This window comes from Notamacropus eugenii, chromosome 1 (genome assembly GCF_028372415.1).
Source record: "Notamacropus eugenii isolate mMacEug1 chromosome 1, mMacEug1.pri_v2, whole genome shotgun sequence".
NCBI lineage: Eukaryota > Metazoa > Chordata > Mammalia > Diprotodontia > Macropodidae > Notamacropus > Notamacropus eugenii.
Genome location: NC_092872.1, coordinates 261,250,818 through 261,270,239, shown reverse-complemented (window position 1 = coordinate 261,270,239; position 19,422 = coordinate 261,250,818).

Genomic DNA, 19,422 nt, shown 5'->3' with positions numbered 1-19,422 from the left:
TTAGTATCTTGGGGGGTGCTCTCATTTTGAGTAGCTGGCAGTCCAGAAGAATACATTGCCAAAGAAGCTCACCATATTAGGACCTGCCTAAGAGAGACTATGTGCTTGAGCTATGTATAGAAGACCGAGCCCTGGAGATGGAGACAAAAAGATCCAGGTTTCAATTTCCCTCAGACATTTTCTAGCTGTGTGATCCTGAGCAAGTCACTTATCTTCTCTGAGCCTCAGTTTCCACTTTTGCAAAACGGGGATAATAATGGTATCCACATCACAAGGTTGAGAGAGAGTCAAATGAGATAATATACATAAAGTGTTTTGCTAGCCCTAAAGTACTGCATAAAAAAGATTCCAGGACGTCTTTTGGAAGGGGAAACTCTTACCATGGAATGCCTCTGATAGTTTTGTACTGACAAAATAAATATTCTGTTAGTATTATTATCAAAACATAAGCTATTCTTTTGAAAAGACTAAGTTGAAGAAAACTAACATTAGCTAGGAGATCTATTTTTGTAACTTTCCAATTATAATGATTTTTCCCAAAGGCCAGGCATGCTCAGCTAAACTTCTCAGCCCTGGGCTTCACTAGATACCCTAATCAGATTCTCCCACTGTAGAACATGGAAATTGTCAACCACATAATTAGTATCATAAAGAGCCCGCAGACAAAAGGACCATTCAACTGGACATGATTCTAAGGCATCTTTTGGAGAAGAAACTCTTACCATAGAATGCCTCTAAAACTTTTGTGCTGACAAAATAAATAGTGTGAACAACCATGGACTAAGGGTTAGAGAAATCAGAGAGGAAAAATTCTTTGGAGAGCATCTCGTTCACACCCACATAGCCAAGAAAGTAAGAGACTGCATTTTCCTGCTTCTTTCCTAATGCCCTCTCCAGGAAAGTCTCCTTTTTTTTTTTTTTTTGTTTTCTTTTATCACAAAATCACTTGAGAGTTGAAGAAAATTTATCTTCCCTCTGCTCTTCCTAATTCATATTTCTCCGGAAAAGACACCCCTCTCTCCCTGGGATCCAAAGCAAATCTCCGTTTCTACAGCTGGCAACTCAAAAGATTTGAAGATATCCTTTCATCAACCCCACCCCCAGCCTCCTACATTATATTTAAAGATGACATTGTTGAACTCCTACTCTCAGCTCAGGAGCTACAAAAATGAGCTAAGAGCCTTTTATTCCCCCACACACCAGCCAGAATAAAAACTAGGAGACAGCATTGCCAAAGGCTGTTCCCCATTTTTGCGTGGACTGAGCTAAAATAACTACTCCATATCTCAAGGATTAAATCCTAGGGCTGAAGATTTAAGTGTCCTGACTCCAAATGGAATGCTTTTTAAACTACCTAATAACAGAGGGTGTGTGGTGTGCAGAAATGAGTACTGGAGTTAGTGGACCCGGGTTTAAGTCCTCCCCTCTGACACTCACTACCCATGTGACTTTGGTTAAATCACTTAATCCTCCTAGATCTTACTGTCTTCACCTGCTAAATGAAAGTGTTGATCTACATGACCTTTGTGGTCCTCTCCAAAGTTAGAGCTGCAATCCTGCATCATGTTGAGGCAGGTACGTTCTAGTCCCTTTACAGCCCAATTGTAATGATTCTCTCATATACATTCTTCCTAATTTGTTAACTAGAGTCATTGAGCCCTTCCTTCAAACTTTCTTAGTCTCTCTCCATTTGCCTGATTTCCCAACCCTTTATATATACATAATTCAATATTCAAATGTGAAGGACATATGGCCTCATTAAGTTTCCATCCTCACTAGATTAGATATTTTATAAGAAATTTTCTACCAAGAAATAGGAAAAAACAACTCCATTGAAATGGTGGGTGATTGGAGGAATTTTTTCCTACCCCTCCTTCTTAGTCCTAAAACATTTTGATAATTGATCAATCCATGATCTCATCTCTGTAGTTATTCCCTTCACTAGTACAGATTGCAATCCACAGATGTCTTCCCATGCAGTGTAGTTCTCATAGATAGATGTCCTTCTCCATTAAGATTCTATCCAATGCCCTGGAGGCTGTTCTTTGGGTCTTGGAATATTTTGTAGATACCAGTGCAACAATTGGACCATGTGCTTTTCTAGCTACACTGTAAGTAGGATAGAGTAAATGGGTGCCACCTTTAAAAGATCCAGAAGGACTTGCAATCTTTTAATGTCACATAGACGCAGATAAGCACCTAGTTAACAGAAAAATTAATTTAACTAAAAAGCTACAGGATGACTAACTGGAGAGAGCTCTTCCCTCATACTGACCCACCCACTCTAAGCAGCATCTACACTGGTGTCCCAGAGGTGTCTCCGTCTGCTCAAACACATGTACACATGTATGCACAGACAAACACACACATACACATACCTCAGGAAAAATGTGCCATGCTGCTTGCCAGAAGAGATGTTCAAACATTACAGAAAGTAGTCCACAGACCCAATGATCTCCAAATTCCAGTTTTCAGTCTTTGAAACTACCTATGAACAGGACCCATAGGTGATTCTATTCTTTTTTTTATGAAGGAAACCAATTTTAATGACATATAGTTATCAAAACATTTATAAAACCAAGTTCAAAGACCCTGGGTTAAGAAACTCTGACATCCGCCTCCTTTTATTCTATATCTACCTTTCATTCTTAACCATACCCTCTCATACTACCCCTTTCTCTTGCACTGAGAGTCCTTGTCCACTACTTGATCAAACATGGGGGAATTACTATCTCTGCTTTCTGAGGATCCTTTGGCTGGATCCATTCTTAAAACTCAAGTTACAATGATGTTTTCCATCCCATATGACCTTCATGTCTTTCATTCTTCCATGCAAGTCATCCTGGGTAATATGTTTCAACTGATTATACCCATCAAGTATCTCTTCATTTCAAAGTCCATCTTTTCAGTGGAGGATATCATTATGGAGCACTATGATTCGAACCAATTCAAAAACAGTACAGGCAATTCTAAGGTCCTCTGCACAGTCAAGCAAATCAAGCTCCTACCTTGGCCATGTCCACAAATATGTGTCTCATCTGAATATTTAGTCCATCACCTCTCTGACAGAATGTGGGTAGCTTTCTTTATCATCAGTCTGCTGGAATCATGGTCAATCCAAGTTCTTATGTTTTTCAAACTTGTTCATCTTTACAGTGTTGGTGTTATATGAATTGTTCTTGTCAGCAGGGAGTAGAGTTAGGAAGACATGAGTTGTAATCTAAGTCAGATGAGTCCTTAGCTGTGTGATGCTGGGCAAGTCACGTAAGTTCTGTCTGCCTCAGTTTGGGATAATAATAGCACAGATCTTTCAGGGTTGTTGTGAAGATTAAATTAAGTACTTGCAAAGCGCTTTGCAGCATGACTGTGATTGTTATGATTACTTCACTATGTCACTCCATTCAAGTTTCTCTGAAACCATCCCTTTCATCATTTTTTTTGAGACTAGGTCTCCCTTTCTCAGCCACCATGGAAGTGCAGGGGCCACTCATAGGCAGATCCCATAACTGATCAGCATAAAAACTTTGATCTGATCCCTTTCCAACCTGGCCAAATGTACCCTTCCTACCATTCCAGTCTTCTTCCACCTTACTCACCTCTGGGTGACCCAGTGATACTGGGCTCTTTTCTGTCTTCATCTATAAATTCCATCTCTTCACTTTAAGAATGTTCCTTGGCTATCCCCCATGTCTGAAATTCTGTCCTTCCTCATTTCTGCATCGTGGAGCAGCTAAACTCCCACCTTCTGCAAAACCTTTCCTAATCTTATTTCATGTTACTACCTTCTTTATGAGACTATCCTCCAATTTAATCCATATATATTTTGGTTATATAAGATATAGACATATTGTCTCCCTTATCAGACTGTGAGCTCCTTGAGCACAACGATTGTCTTTTACCCTATTTGTAGCTCCAGAGTTTAGCACAGTGCCTGGCACACAGTAGTTTCATAATAAATGTTTGTTGAGTGATTGACTGGCCAACCAGCTGGGAGCACAGACATGAATGTGAGGAGAAAACGTGGATCATTATTACATATATTGAGCCAGGAGTAAACAGGGAAAGGAAAATTCAAGAATCATTCATCCAATAGCAAAGCATAAATGGAGTAAACAGGAGAATGTTGTTATGTCCAGAGGAGGAGTCAATCAAACTTTTCTAATTCAACAGCTTTGAGGTTTCAAGGTAGATGACTAGACTTGGAAAACATTATCTCAGATACTGTGAAAAGAAAGTACAATCCTGTTATATCTGCATGTGGAATTCATATTCTGATTAGCTCCCACATGCTGAAGAAACATTAACTCTCTTCAGTACCTGTGCAAAAAAGATCAAATGGTTGCCTTCTAAAATTTCAAATTTATATTTGAAATCAGGTTTTATTTTCCATGCAGTCTGCTTTTGCTGTGTTGGATAATGTTTCTTTTGCACAAAAATGCATTTGGGGGAGTGATATTCTAATCTTGATGACTGTATTTACATATAGATTGTCCTTCAAGAGAGTTGCTGCTTTCTCAATGGCTTTTCTCAGCCTTCAGAAATTCAGGACGGATGCTTCTACTTCTGATAGCTGGCACTCTGCCTGATGTCAAAGAAGGGAGAAGAAGTAAAACTTACATTTCTACCTAAAAGTTGGAAGGAGGGAAGCATGAGAGGAAACAAGGAAGTGAGGACTGAACAACGATAAGAGAACCTGACCTAATACTCTATTCAACACTGAGGGCAGATGTAGTTCCCATAATGTCTTGGGCCCTAACTCAGGCACTAATTGGAGGAGAAGTGGGATTGCAAAATAGAAGACAAGCTGCCTACCCATTGTTAGCAGAGGTGACTGGGAGTGATGACATGCCCAGGAACATGGAAAAAAAAATACAAGAGTCTGGCCAGTACCAGAGAGCCCTAAAACCACCCAGAGTGTGGAAACTGAGGTAATCTGTCTAGGTTGTGCCAATGTGGAAAGCATGTGGGGCTATGGAGGAGATGATTAGAGATGCTACTCTAAAGTCCCAATCCCCCTGGTGTTTGAGGACTTCCCCTACTGGTGCAGTGAGATTATTTAAGAATTGCTAACTTTTATATAACACCTTAAGGTTTTCTAAGTGTTTTACATGTTGTCTTACCTATGCACATAGTGCATAGAGCACTGGGCCTGGAGTCAAGAAGACCCTGAATTCAAATGGGAGTCAGGCACTCAGTAGCTACATGACCACAAGCAAGTTACTTAACCTCTGTCTTCCTCAGTTTTCTCACCTGTAAAATAGAGATAATAAGAACTCCTATCTCACAGAGTTGTTACAAAGCCCAAATGAGATACTTACAAAGCATTTAACACAGTCCTTGACATATAATGGGTGCCATATAAATGTTTATCCCTTCCCTCCCCTTTCATTTAATCCTTGCATTAGCCTTGTGAGGTTGTAGCACCAACATGATATTCACAGCATCTACAGCACAATTCTGAATCACAAAATACAACAGACTATCCACATGGAAGACAGAACCAAAATTTTTATTCAGACACCAGAAAGCCAAATCCCAACACCAGAAAGCCGAATCCATCATAGTAACAAAGAAATCTTTATGCAATGACAATGCAGACGCACTACTATCCCCAAGTCTTCCCCCTGACAGTTCCCTTAAACGAATCACCAACAAGCTCTCCCACTCACACTAACCAGCTGTCTTCTTTCTTTCTCTCTCTCAGTTCTGACTGCTGTGACCAATTTTCTCTTGGCTCTGCTCTATGAGTGACTTGACTCATGGAACTCAGGCTTCTGTGTAACTTAATGGATGGGAAAGATCTTCCCATTAAGAAGCAAAATTACATTAACAATAAGAAAAATGCATTATCAATACAGAGGTCCAGGCTGTTATTATTCCCATTTTACAGATATGGATACTGAGGCTGAAATCCATTAAATGTATTGGCCAGGGTCACACACTATATGCCTTATAGAACTCAAGTTTTCCTGGCTCCAAATCTAGCATTTAATCCACTGACCTATCTAGAAAAACAGGAGGAAAATGATTCTTTTCCCTTTGATAACAAGGCCACAGAAGGAAGTCTTATTCTGGTCTTTATTTTTTAATCAATAAATTGGGATTTAAAAAGACAACCATTAGCAGCCTTATTTGGTTGGCCCACTATTAAACTGATTTATTAAACTCATAGACATGAGCTGGATTGTGATGTTTCCAGAACAATTCTCTGGGTAAGTAGGAGTATAAACCACACCAGTCATTGCTAGGGAGACATTTTCCAAGATAGACTGGACCTGACTGCCAAAAGTAGAGGGTCCTTTGGAGCCCCTCTGGACCCAGATTTCATTTTAAAGGTGGTAGGGGCTCCAAATGTATACTCCCTACAGTTGACTCCTCCGTTGATGGTCCAGGCTTTCTCTTCCTTCTCACCTCTGCCTCTTAGAACACCAGTCACATTCTACACTTACCTCCTAAAAAAAAAAACCCTGATTCCTTGGGGTGTAAATGCTCAGAACCCCCCAAAGAATCACTTTACATTTAGTTTGTATTGCATCAAATATATATATACACATATATATGTTTGTGTGTATGTATTTGTATGTTAAATCCATGTTATATGTTTGTATAAGTTATAATGTTGTTTCCACCAATGAAATGTGTGCTCCTTAAGGGCAAAGACTATTTGGCTTTCTAACCTTTTCACCAGCACCCAGCATAGTATGGGGTACACATTAAGTGCTTAGTAACAGCTGATTGCGAAGAAGCTAGATGGCTTAGTGGACAGAGCACTGGACCTGGAGTCAGGAAGACCTAAGTTCAAATCCAGCCTCAGACACTTACTAGCTGGGTGATCCTGAGCAAGTCACTCAACCTGTCTGCCTTAATTCACTAGAGAAGGATCGGAAAACTACTCCAATGTCTTTGCCAAGAAAACTCCTGGAAAATGTTGGTGCACTATGGCCCATGGGCTCATGAAGAGTTGGACAGAACAATAACAAAAGGATTTGAGGTTTTTGTAGGGTCACTCTTACTGTGACCACTGGAATACTTTTGTTCTCCTTCCTTTGTCTTCCCCTTTTCTCTTAGTCCATAGGTCCATGATTTTTTTTCTTTTTTTTTCTTTTTTTTTTTTTTTGCTTTCAGGTACTGTCTAGGTGAGGGGGTTGTGTGTGAGCAGGGTTGTGTGTGGGTGTGTGTGGGTGGATGTGCAATTTGGACCTGAAAACTTTCAAGGTTACATGGATACTAAGTGACAGACAGGGATTTGAACCCAAGCCCTCGGATTACAGATATGACACTTTCTTCAATATCACGTTGCCTGTTTTGTTCCATTGGTGATACCAGTATCTTGGGAGAAAGGAGACAAACAAACTTTTGACCTCTTAGTTTGCCTTTAGACGTTAGCTGACATCTGCTTTGCCTTTCATGTGTTAGGTGAAGACTGTAGGACTTCTGGGAAGACTGTTTTGGAAAAGGCACAGGGTATTTTTCAGCTAGGTGGCACTATACTGCACAGATCTCTGGGCTTGGAATCAAGAGGACTCATCTTCACCAGTTCAAATACAGCCTCAGACTCTTACTAGTTGTGTGACTCTGGGACACTTAACCTTGTTTGCTGCAGTTTCCTAGTCTGTAAAATGAGCTGAAGAAGAAAATGGCAAACCACTCCGGTATCTCTGCCAAGAAAACTCCAAGTGGGGTCATCAAGAGTCTGACATGACTGAAACAACTGAACGACAACAGGAGGTTTAAGAAAGCCTGACCCAAATCCCTCCCCAGCTCCCCAGTACTCTGGGGATAAAAGGGGAGATGAGGTTGGAACCCTTTAAGAATGTGAGTGATACCGTCAGGCTGTCACTTGACTATTTTAGTCTCAATTCTGATGAAATGCTTTGCTAATTCACTGCTGCCTCTTGCCTCAATCTTGTCAGTACGTGGAGAACTGACTATCTGGACCTGAATCAGTTTTCACAAGACATATCTCCAAACTGAATGAGAGCAAATGAACCAGACTGAGGTATATTGCGTTTGAAAATATCGCCACAATATGAATTCTAACCCATACAATTTCCAAAGATTTTGTATATAGCTAGATCACAGTGAGTGTGAAGGATATATACTCTAAAGGGGGTCGCATCGATTGAGTTTGCATTGCTTATTTCCATTGGGCTGGAACCAGCTATCATAGCTTATATAATTAAAACTTCAAATAGTACAAATTTGAATATATGTGACCACTCCAGAGGATTCTTTATTTGCACTAATCAGGACCTAGCTGTATAAGTTGATTGAGGGTATAAGCAATGAGAACTTCTGCAATAGCTGAGAAGTCTCTGTCCCCAAGAAGTTGGCTTTCTACTGGAAAGTAGACATTGATAAGTAATTAATTACTAGGTAATCTGAGCAGGAAGAGAGGACTAACAAACCGGGTGCATCAGAAGATGATTGACCAAAGAAGTCACTGCTGAGATAAGGCAGAAGCAAGGAGAAAGTGTCTGTCCAGCATTAAAAGGGGTGACACTACATAATGTTCATTGGAGAGGGCAATATTTTCTTACATCAATTATGTATGTGGTTTAAAAAAAATAACAAAGAATTTATCTGACTAGAGGCAATTCAAATGCTGAGTGTAAACTTTGTTCCCATTGTCCTTTGATAGAAAGTTTTGGGTTTTATTTCATTAACTGGTGCAGTGCAAAGGAGAAGACATGGTTAGTATTCACCCACTAGGGCATATCACAGCGAAACAATTAACAATTGTGTCCTTTCTCTTGTTACGATATATCTGGCTAATCTTTCTAGGGAAGTCCTCAAATTTTCGCTTGCTGGAAGCAACATGGCAATGTGGGTAAGGAAAGAGATAAGCCATTTATGAAGGACCTTCTATGCGCCAGGCACTGTACACACTTTAAAAATATAATCCCATTTGATCTTCACAAAAACCCTGGGAGGTAAGCGCTATTACTATCTCTGTTTCAAAGTTCAGGAAACTAAAATCAACATAGCTAATTAAGTGTCTGAGGTCAAATTTGAATTCAGGTCTTGCTGACTCAAAGACTCTATGTAGCTGCCTCAAGAAATTAAGGGAATATAAAATAAAAGATAGCAAAATTATTTCTAAATGTACCACCATCCCTTTATCACATTGGGGGACTGCAACCAATGGGGTGGCTGGTTTTGCTGAACTGCTTTCTTTATCCTCAAATTCCTATATCCAGTCATAATCTTCTCTCAGTTCATCACTTCACTCCTCCTAAAACTAGTCTTCATCTTCCTTCTGATCCCCAAATCCTCCACTCCTCATACTCCAGGCTCCATTTTCTTCGCTTCCTAGTCTTAACCTAATAGCTATTTCAACTAGGTGGAACAATTGATGGAGCATCAGGCTGGAGTCAGGAAGACTCCTCTTCATGAGTTCTACCTGTGTGACCCTTGGCAAGTCATTTGACCCTGTTTGCCTCAGTTTCCTCATCTATAAAATGAACTGGAGAAGGATATGGCAAACCACTTCAGTATCTTTGCTAAGAAAATCCCAAATGGGGCCACAAAGAGGCAGACATGACAAAAACAACTCAACAACAGGCAATTCAACTCCACTCTGTCCTTCACACTCAAATTCCCTGCCCCCTTGGTCTATCATTGATCATGTCTTGCCAAACCCCAAACCTAGATCCTTTCCATCATCTGCCTCCTCTGTTGCTGATCTGTGCTGGAGGAAGTCATGGAACCTTTTGGGCTTAATCTACTACATGCACATTTCTAATTTCAAATCAAGGTAAAATAGCAGTACTTCTGCTCATCCAAAGTCAGTTCTCTAGTAGACTCCCCAGTTGTTCCAAATTTTCTCTTCTTTCCTCATGCTTCAAATAGCAGCCCCTTCCCTTACCCACTCAGCTGAAGATCTCTCCTACTTAACTGAGGAGATTGGGGCCATTTGCCCAGAGCTTACTCACCTACTGTTCTCTACACTTGAAACCTCTTACTGCCATCCACCATCCTCTCCTTTACTCAGGTCTCCTTCTCAAACCCAGCTCCTTTTAACATGGATCATTGATCCCATCCCCTCCTATATGTTGATTACAGATAAATCATCCCATCTCTCCCCTTAATTTCTTTCTTTTTTATGAGTTTAACAATCATCAACAAATACAAGCATTTTTTAAACATGAAGAAAAAGTAAGATTGCATATGAAGCAGTGAATGTCTGTTAAGTAGTTTGAGATTTTTAAGTGGATAATAAATTTAACAAGGCAATAACAAAATTGCCTCTTTTGTGCTTTCACCTGAAACTTTTTGATTTATTCCATCACTTACTCAATTAGCACATATTGCATAGTACTATATGCCAAACACCATACTAAGTGATAGGAATACACACACAAGTAGAAAAATAGCACCTGTTCTCAAGGAGTTTCTATTCTGGTGGGGGAAGACCAACACATAAGAGGAAGCCAAAATGGGGGTGCAGGTAGAGGGAAAGGTGCCCAGCACTGGGACATGAGAGAAGAAGTCCAGTGGCAAGACTGGAGAGGGATGAGAGGTGACTGACCTGGCACCCTCCTTAAAGAGAGGATCTAGGAAGAGCTGTCCAATCAGAGAGAGAGGCTCAAGGGATAGAAGAAGTTTTCAACTTGTGAGTTTCAAGGCTCTCTCTAGAGTGGGATTTCAGAATGAAGAGTTTAGGCATCAGAGTGAAGCCTGGAGAAGAATGGGGTAGTTTAGATGTGTCATTTCAAAGTGTACATTTTAAAATGTGGATTTTAAATGTTTTATTAATGTTCTTTTTTAAATATATATATGTATATGTATATGTATATATATATATATATATATATATATATATATCTCATATCCCACTAACTACCCACATACCCCAACAGAAGGCCTCCATTTTAATAGATGTTGGCCTTAACTGAAAATGTCTCATTCTTATCGCCTCTCTACCAAGAGATATCTCTCTTTCTCTAGTCTGTCAATTCTCGCTTCCTACTGACTCCTTTCCTGCTACCCACAAACACTCCCAGATCACTCTAACACTTACAAGGCCCACACTTGACTCTACCATCCCCTCAAGGTGTCTTCATATACTTCTCCTTCCTTTCACAATCAAATTCCTTGAAAATGCTGTCTACTCTTGCTTCCATTTCCTCTGTCCTCATTTTCAGCCCTCTGACTGCCAATTTCATGGCTTAACTGAAATCTGCTCTCTCCAAAGCTACCAATGATCTCTTAATGTTTGAATCTGATGATCTTCTCCTCATCCTTCTTGACCTGTCTCTGTGACATTGCTGACAACTTGCTTTTCTCAGATATTCTCTCCTTTCTGAGTTCTCTTGAAACTATTCCCTAGATCTGTATTTTCAGCCCTGGGGCAGCTAGGTGGTGCAGTGGATAGAGCACCAGTGCAGGAGTCAAGAGGACATGAGTTCAAATTTCACCTCAGACCCTTGACACTCACTAGTTGGGCAAGTCACTTAAGGCCAGTTGCCTCACCCTGGGTCATGTCTAGGCATCCTGATGAATATCTGGTCACTGGACTCAAATGACTCTGGAGGAGAAGGGAGGCTGGTGACCTGCACAGCCCTCCCTCACTCAAAACAAAGTCAAGTGCAAGTCCTGTCATTATTTCTCTGATGGCATGGTCTTCTTCAGCAACAAAGGACAAATACATACATTTTCAGCCCTAGCCTTTTCCTGAGCTCCCATCATGCACCAATCACTGTCAGAGTTGACTACCTGTCAAATTCAACATGTGCAAAACAGGAGTCATTATCTTTCCCTGCCAAACCCAGCTCTCTTCACAAATTCCTTGTTTCTGTCAGAGCACCACCATCTTCCCAATAGCATAGCCTCCTTATCCAAACCTCACCACACACTCTCAACTAAGAACCTTGCTCGTATTTTACTGAAAAAATTAAGCCATTTACCCTGAGCTCCCTCTTCTCCCCTCTTCCTCACCTTTTATCCCTCAAGTGCCTTCTGCCCCACTCTCCTTCCCCCCATCTTACATGATAAAGTGACCTTATTCCTTACCAAGGCTAAGCCATTTAATTGTTCAAGTGATCCCATTCCATCCTATTGGCTCCAATGGATTGCAATTCCTTTCCCTCCCCACCCCTGTTATCATCCCCACTCTTTCACGTATTTCCAGTCTCTGGCTACTGGCTCATTCCCTACTGCCTAGAAGACAACTGGAGGTGGCCCAGGATGTGGTGACTGACTTTTGTCCTGCCACTGGCCTTCGATGACTCAAGAAGAGAGGATGAAGCTGATGATTTTGTCCAACTCTGCCTCACAAATCCAATTCACCCACAAGTCATCATCTATGATGTCATTAGTCCTCTGAAAACAAAGGACAAACTGCCTACGAACATGCCCATGTCTCTCCCATTTTGATAAAATCCTCACTTGATCCTTTCATCCCTTCTATACCATTCTGTATCTCTTCTGCCTAAATTCCTCCAAAAAAAGCTGTCTACAATTACTACCTCCATTTTCTCTCCTCTCACTCTCTTCTTAACCCCTCACAATAAGCTTCCAGCCTTATCATTCCACCAAAACTGTTCTCTGTTACAAATGATCTCTTAGTTGCCGGATTCATTGGCCCTTTTCTTCTCAGTCTTCATTCTCCTTGCCCTCTCTGCAGCCCTTGACATTGTCAGTCACTCTCTCCTTGATACTATCTTCTTTCTAGGTTTTCAAAAGATCCTCCTCCTCTGGTTCTCCTACTTATCTGATGGCTCCTTCTCAGTCTCCTTTGCTGGATCCTCTTCCAAATCATTCCCTTTAACTGTAGGTGCCCCTCAGGTTTCCTCTTCTCTTCTCCCTCTATACTACTCTGTCTATATTACTTAATGATCTCATCACATTAAATCCCATGGATTCAATTATCATCTCTATGCTGATAATTCTCAAAGCTATCTTTACTGTCCCAAACTCTCTACCAACCTCCATTCTTACATCTCCTACTAACTTTCAGGATTCTCCTATTAGATGTCCAATAGACATCTTAGGCTCAATACACCCAAAACAGAACTCATTATCTTTCCCCCAAACATTGCTCCTCTACTACCTTTTCTATGACTGTAAAGAATAAAACTATCCTCCTAATCCCTCAGGCTCACAACCTAGGAGTCATCTTGGACTCCTCACTGTCTCTTACCACCCCTTCATATCCAAGCTGTTGACAAGGTCCGTTGACATCACCTTTGCAACATCTCTCCAATACACCCCCTTCTCCCCCTTCACATGGCCACTCCTCTAGGTTCTCATCACCTCACACCTGGATTACTGAAATAGCCTGATGATAGGTGTGCCTGCCTCAAGTCTCTCCTCATTCCAATTCATCCTCCACTCAACCAGTAAAGTAATTTTCCTAAAGCACAGGTCTGATCATGTCATCCCCTTCTACTCAATAAACTTCAGGGGCTCCCTATCACCTCTAGGATCTGTTTGGCATTCAAAGCCCCTCATAACCTAGACCTCTTCTGCCTTTCCAGGCTTCTGACACCTTCCTCCCCTCTTCGTACTCTTTGATCCACTAGCCTCCTGGATGTTTCACAGACAAGACATTCCATCTCAGCTCTGGGCACTTTGTCTGACTATTCCCCATTGCTTGGAATATTCTCCCCCCTTCCACTCCAATTACCGCCCTCCCTGGTTTCAAGACCCAACTAAAATCTCATGACTTATAAGAAGTCTTCCCCAGCCTCTCTTAGTTTCTTCCCTCTATTAATTATCTCCTAATTAACCTGTATGTAGTTTGCTTTGTATAATTTGTTTCCATCTTATCTCCCCCATCAGATTATAAGCTTCTTGAGGAAACAATTGTTTTTTACAATCTTTCTGTGTCCCTGCACACTTAACACAGTGCCTGGCACATAGCAGGTACTTAATAAATGTGGAGTGATTAATTGATCCTGAGCTTCTCATTCTCATTCACACAACATATCCAACCAGTTACCGAGCTCATTGACTCTACCTCCAGAATCTGCCTCTGAAACCACCTTCCATCTGTCTTATTCTCTCCAATTACCACCAACCTTGTTCTGGCCCATATTGCCTCTTGCTCAGAGACCTGAATAGTCTTCTGTTGACCTCCTGCTACACCTCTCCCCAATCCATCCTCTATTCAGCTGTGCAGATGATGGTTCCAAAGCTCCACCATCTTTCCTGAAGGATTGTAACTGTTGACTCTCTGTTCATCCAAATGATATGAATGGATGTGTCTACAAACCATGACTACTGAAAAGAAGATCATGGCCCGAAGGATAAGATAGGAGCAAGGACCATGGGTAGCCTCCCATAAAGGTAGGCATGGGGAGTCAGCATCCATCTTAGATAGGTCATCCAGCAATGGAGTCAGGTCAGAGAGACTCTAGAGCCCCCTCACCCCTTCCCAGATGTCATGGGTCAAGGACATAGCCACTCATACAGATTGAATGGAGAGGGGTATATAGTCCTGGTAAGATGGTAGATCACTATACCTTTCTTACCAACTGTCTGACATTCCTACCTAAATAATCCTGGACCCTGCAGTGGAGTCCTCCTATGTATGTATTCTTCACTCCATACCCCACAATCCCCCATTAGAGAGTGAGCTACCTGAAAGCAGGAACAATCTCACTTTTCTATTTCTATTCCTAGACCTTAGCATGGTGCTTGGCACATAGAAAGCACTTAATAAATTCTTTTTTCATTCATTCAATAAATTCCATTGCCTCCCTAATATCTCAATGAGCAAATCTAAACTCCTTCAGGTAACATTTAAAGCCTTTTACAGCCTGGCTTTAATGACCCTTCGCAGTCTTATTATATTTTTTCTCCTTTGCATACTCTCTGGTACAGCTAAACTGGCCTTCTTGTTCTTCCTCAGAAGAGAGATTCTCCATCTCCCACCTGCAGGCCTTTGTATAGGATTCAAATGCACTCCCTCCTCACCTAATCCAGCATTGCCTTTTTTGTGAAGCCTGTTCTAAGCCCCCAGTCTCTAATGTTCCCTACCACTGCCTCCCAAAGAAACTACATCAGGTAGACTGTATGGTGAGAAGCACTCTCACCTTCAGGCTTCATAGGAGGACAAGTGACGGTAACTAAGGTCTATTAGGTTCCCCCAGGTGGCCTCAAAGCTTGCATAAAGCCTCTTCATGGCATCTTAATTCTCTAGGGCAGGGGAGAAGCAGAGTGTGAACCTGGCATATTTAGATACTCATGGGCCTTTGCCTAGTGGCGACATGGAGGAGGTAAATAGGCATCAGAGTCTCAGTGGGTGTGATGGCGAAGTTCCTCAGGTCCCTAGACAGAATGAGCAATATTTTTGGATAGAAAGAGAAGAATGGCATATAATACCTAGAGACCAGTCCCAAGGCCAGAAAGTCCTGAGTTCAAATCCTGCCTCTGACCTAGACTGGCTGTGTGACCTTCAGAAAGTTATTTACCTTCTCAATGGTCTAAACAACTCTCTAAGCATATAAAATGCAGAGGAGATGCCAATCTGTATTGGCAAAGAGAGTTCCCTCACTAGGGATTTCCCCATGCCAATAAAATAAAGGATGCAGTCACTCTCCCTTTACTGCTAGGTATCCATAGTGTCTCTTGCTGCTCTTCCCCTTTAGAATGTAAGCTCCTTGAGGCCAAGGACTCTGAGATTTATCTTTAGATCCCTAGAACCTGACATGATGTGGGCACAAAGCAGGTGTCAAATAAAATACTCGTTGATTCATTTTCTCTCGTTTTTCAACTTTGTTAGAAGGATTGACTAGCTAGGTAGGTGAAAGGGGAGGCATATATTTGGGAAATGAACGTGATAATAAAATAAAAGACATCAATTGAGAATGAGAAAGGGGGAGGAGAGAAGGAGAAAAAGAAAGAAAGAGAGAAAAAGGGAGACAAAAGCAGATGGAGGGAGAAACAGAAGAGGGAAGGAAGGAAGGAAGGAAGGAAGGAAGAAAGAAAGAAAGAAAGAAAGAAAGAAAGAAAGAAAGAAAGAAAGAAAGAAAGAAAGAAAGAAAGAAAGAAAGAAAGAAAGAAAGAAAGAAAGAAAGAAAGAAAGAAAGAAAGAAGGAAGGAAGGAAGGGAGGGAAGAAAGAAGAAGGAAGCAAAAGAAAAGAATTTTAATAATTTCAGATTAATCTTCTATTTATTTTGAAAAAGGTTTCCTTACTCATGTGCTGCTCATTCATAGTTGTATTTCCATACTCAGTCTCATAAGCCCCAGGAGAACCACATATCTTATTTTTTTCCCTGCTTTACAGACTAGCTCCAAGGCTCTGGGCCCCATTCCACTGATAAGTTGGTGACTTCCATATCTATGACATTCCCAGCCCATCAATGTTTCACAACAGTGCCTGATAGGAGAAATTATTAAACCCACTGGAACTCCTCCTGCCAAGTTATTTCAGAATAATGGAAGGATTTCATTTCTTTTTCCTTCTTTTTTGTCCTGTTTACTGAAAGATTCAAAGGAATTACAACTTAGAGATAAAACATTTTCAGGTTTTGGAATTTATCTTTATCAACAGACTTGCACATTCTGCATCTCAACCAATTCAGGGCTTTCCTCGAATTTTGCACTCTCCTCATTGGTTCCTCATGGGGTATCTCCATTCTTGAAGGGCAATAGGAAACAGAATATTCTATGTTCTATGCAAGTGCCAACATCATCTCTTTGCTGACAGCAGCACAAAGGCCCACCATTATCTCAACCTAGAGAATCTAAATTAAATGTCCACTTATTCAGATATTACTGAATTCAACATATTATCAACTGCTATTTTTAGCTGAATGGCTTACAAAAGTTTATATTTGCAGGAATAAATAATGGAGAAATCACTTTCTTGTTAAATCTAATGGAAAATTGTGGATGATTGGAGAGAAATGAGTGCATACATAAATTTGGTAGGAGATTGGAAATATAGCTTCAAACATTATGTAGGCAAGAAAAGCAATTGTGCAAGTAATTCCAATGAAGTAAGGCTTCTTTCCCCTTGAAATCGAGGAGTATAACATGGCTTTATCCAATGTCATTTCATAGTAATGTCATTAATAATGATTGTTGACATTTTAGAAAGTTTGTTTTCCAAAAAATTACATATATTAATTCATTTGTGCCTCAAAATAACCTGTCAAGAAAGGCAACATAGATATTCTTATCTCCATTTTGCAGCTTAGGAAATTGAGGCCGGATAGTTGTATGACTTCTTTTAACTCTGGTAGCAGCATGTTAGTAGGAGCAGAGGAAGCAGAGGGTGGGAGTAATCAATCAGTTGACTGACCAGTTGAGGTTGACAAGAAATGAGCAGTTTAGGACACGGAAACAAGGGGTGAGGGTAGAGGACATCATAGAATTAAGTAGCATAATTGAGTCGTTGCTCAAGGAAGGGAAATAAAGACAGGGTGAAGGGTCAGGAGGTCTCATTGAGAACACAGAATAGATCCATGAGAGATGAGCCATAGAGAGAAATGGACTACAAGGAGATTATTATGGTCAAACAGGAATGCCAGATTTTCTGATCTGGAAATGAATGATGATGAAATCCAATGTAAGATCACCTTACCTGTGACCAAGTAGAGTGATGTATTTGGGAGCAGAAAGAAAGATGGACTTATTCTTTGGTGTAGAGAATGTGTGATAATGAGAAATGAGAAAATTATATGTAACTTTTTAAAGAAAACAAAAGAAATCTGAAAGACTTTAGAACTATGATCAATTCAATGACCAAGCAAGACTCCAGAAAGCCAATGTTGAAACATTTCCCACTTCTTGCCAGAAAGGTGGTTACCTAGAGGTGCACTGTGACATACACACTTCCAGACAAGACCAATGAGTGGGTTTGCTTTGCTTTACTATACTTATTGATTACAAGAGTTGGACAGAGATGTTGGAGGGTGGTGGAGATAGGAAGATAAGGGGGTGTGGTGATAGGGATACAAAAGAAAATAAGGGTAGTACTTCAATGAAGCATTTTCAAAGCATAGAAGAAAACAAGATGTTCAAAAGAGAACAAACAAACTACACAGCTTTGGAACCAATGTATTAAATTTTTGTATTCTTTAAAGGGAAAAGAGCCAAATTGTACATAGTGAAGAGTGATGGTTTCATGTACAGCCCTCTTTTTATGTTATTTATAAGTAGAAATGTTCATTATATGATGTTCATCAAGTTCATAATATTATAAAGAATGTATCTGCCTACAGTCAAAAGTATAATCAAAAGGGATTTAAAGTGAAAAGGAAACAGGTCAGGAAAGGGAATAGGAAACTGCCCATTAAGCTATATACCAAGAAGCAATGATTTCTAATTTTTATGTAATGTCATCTACCTTTTTAAAAATTTCCTATAATTCTACACTTTGCATAAAATAATGTATGTAAATAATTTCTAAGCTCACATTTTGTTAAAAGTCAGAATTTATTGCAATAGTATTAGTAAAGCAAAACAGTTATAAAACACAACAAAAATCTTTAAAAAATAATGTGACATACATCTATTATTATTATATAATCCTTCATAGTGTTCACATTTGTAACATAAAACATTTTGATAATAATGGAGGTAATATTATTAATGAGACAAGAAGGATTTTTAATGTGGTTTCTGAAAACTTGGTCTCATTAATTTGGCTATTCATAATTCTTTTGTCTTTAAAATATCTGTAACATAAAACCTCACTTCACACAAGTATAAACAATAGTAAAATTTATATCACTTTGATAAACTAGATGCCCCTTTATTTAACGGTAATCAAAATATACGGTTCAAACATTTGTTTCTGTGTTTTTAATGTACTTTATTGTTGTTCAGTCATTTTTCAGCAGGGCCTGACTCTTCTTGACCCCATTTCATATTTTCTTGGCAAAGGTACTGGAATGGTTTGCCATTTCCTTCTTCATTCCATTTTACAGTTGAGGAAACTGAGGTAAATGGGGTTAAGTGACTTGCTGAGATTCACACAGTTAGTAAGTATCTGAGACCAGATTTGAACTCAGGAAGATGAGTCTTCCTGCCAACAGACCCAATAGTGTATTCATTGCCCATTGTACCACCTAGCTACCCAATAATGTACTATCACAAGGTAAATCCCTCCACCATTCTTGTTCAGATGGAATAAGATCAAATGTATCATATTTAGCCTGGCAAATTATTTCTTTATCCATTCATATTTAGAAATACCCTAGCTGATTATTTACAAATAAAATGAGAATTCAAATGATTGTTAAGCAAATCTTTCATCTTGTTTTTGTGGAAGTATATTTTAAATTTGAAAACATAACAAAAATATTGCTTTCTAAATACAAGCACTTTATTTTTGCTGATAAGAATATGAATTTTATCATCTTGCAATGATTGATTTAGAGTACTTTGTTTTTCAGAAATAACCACAAAATGTGCAAATTTCAAAAGGACATTTTTTATTTTAAGTGAATTTGCTTCATCTTTAA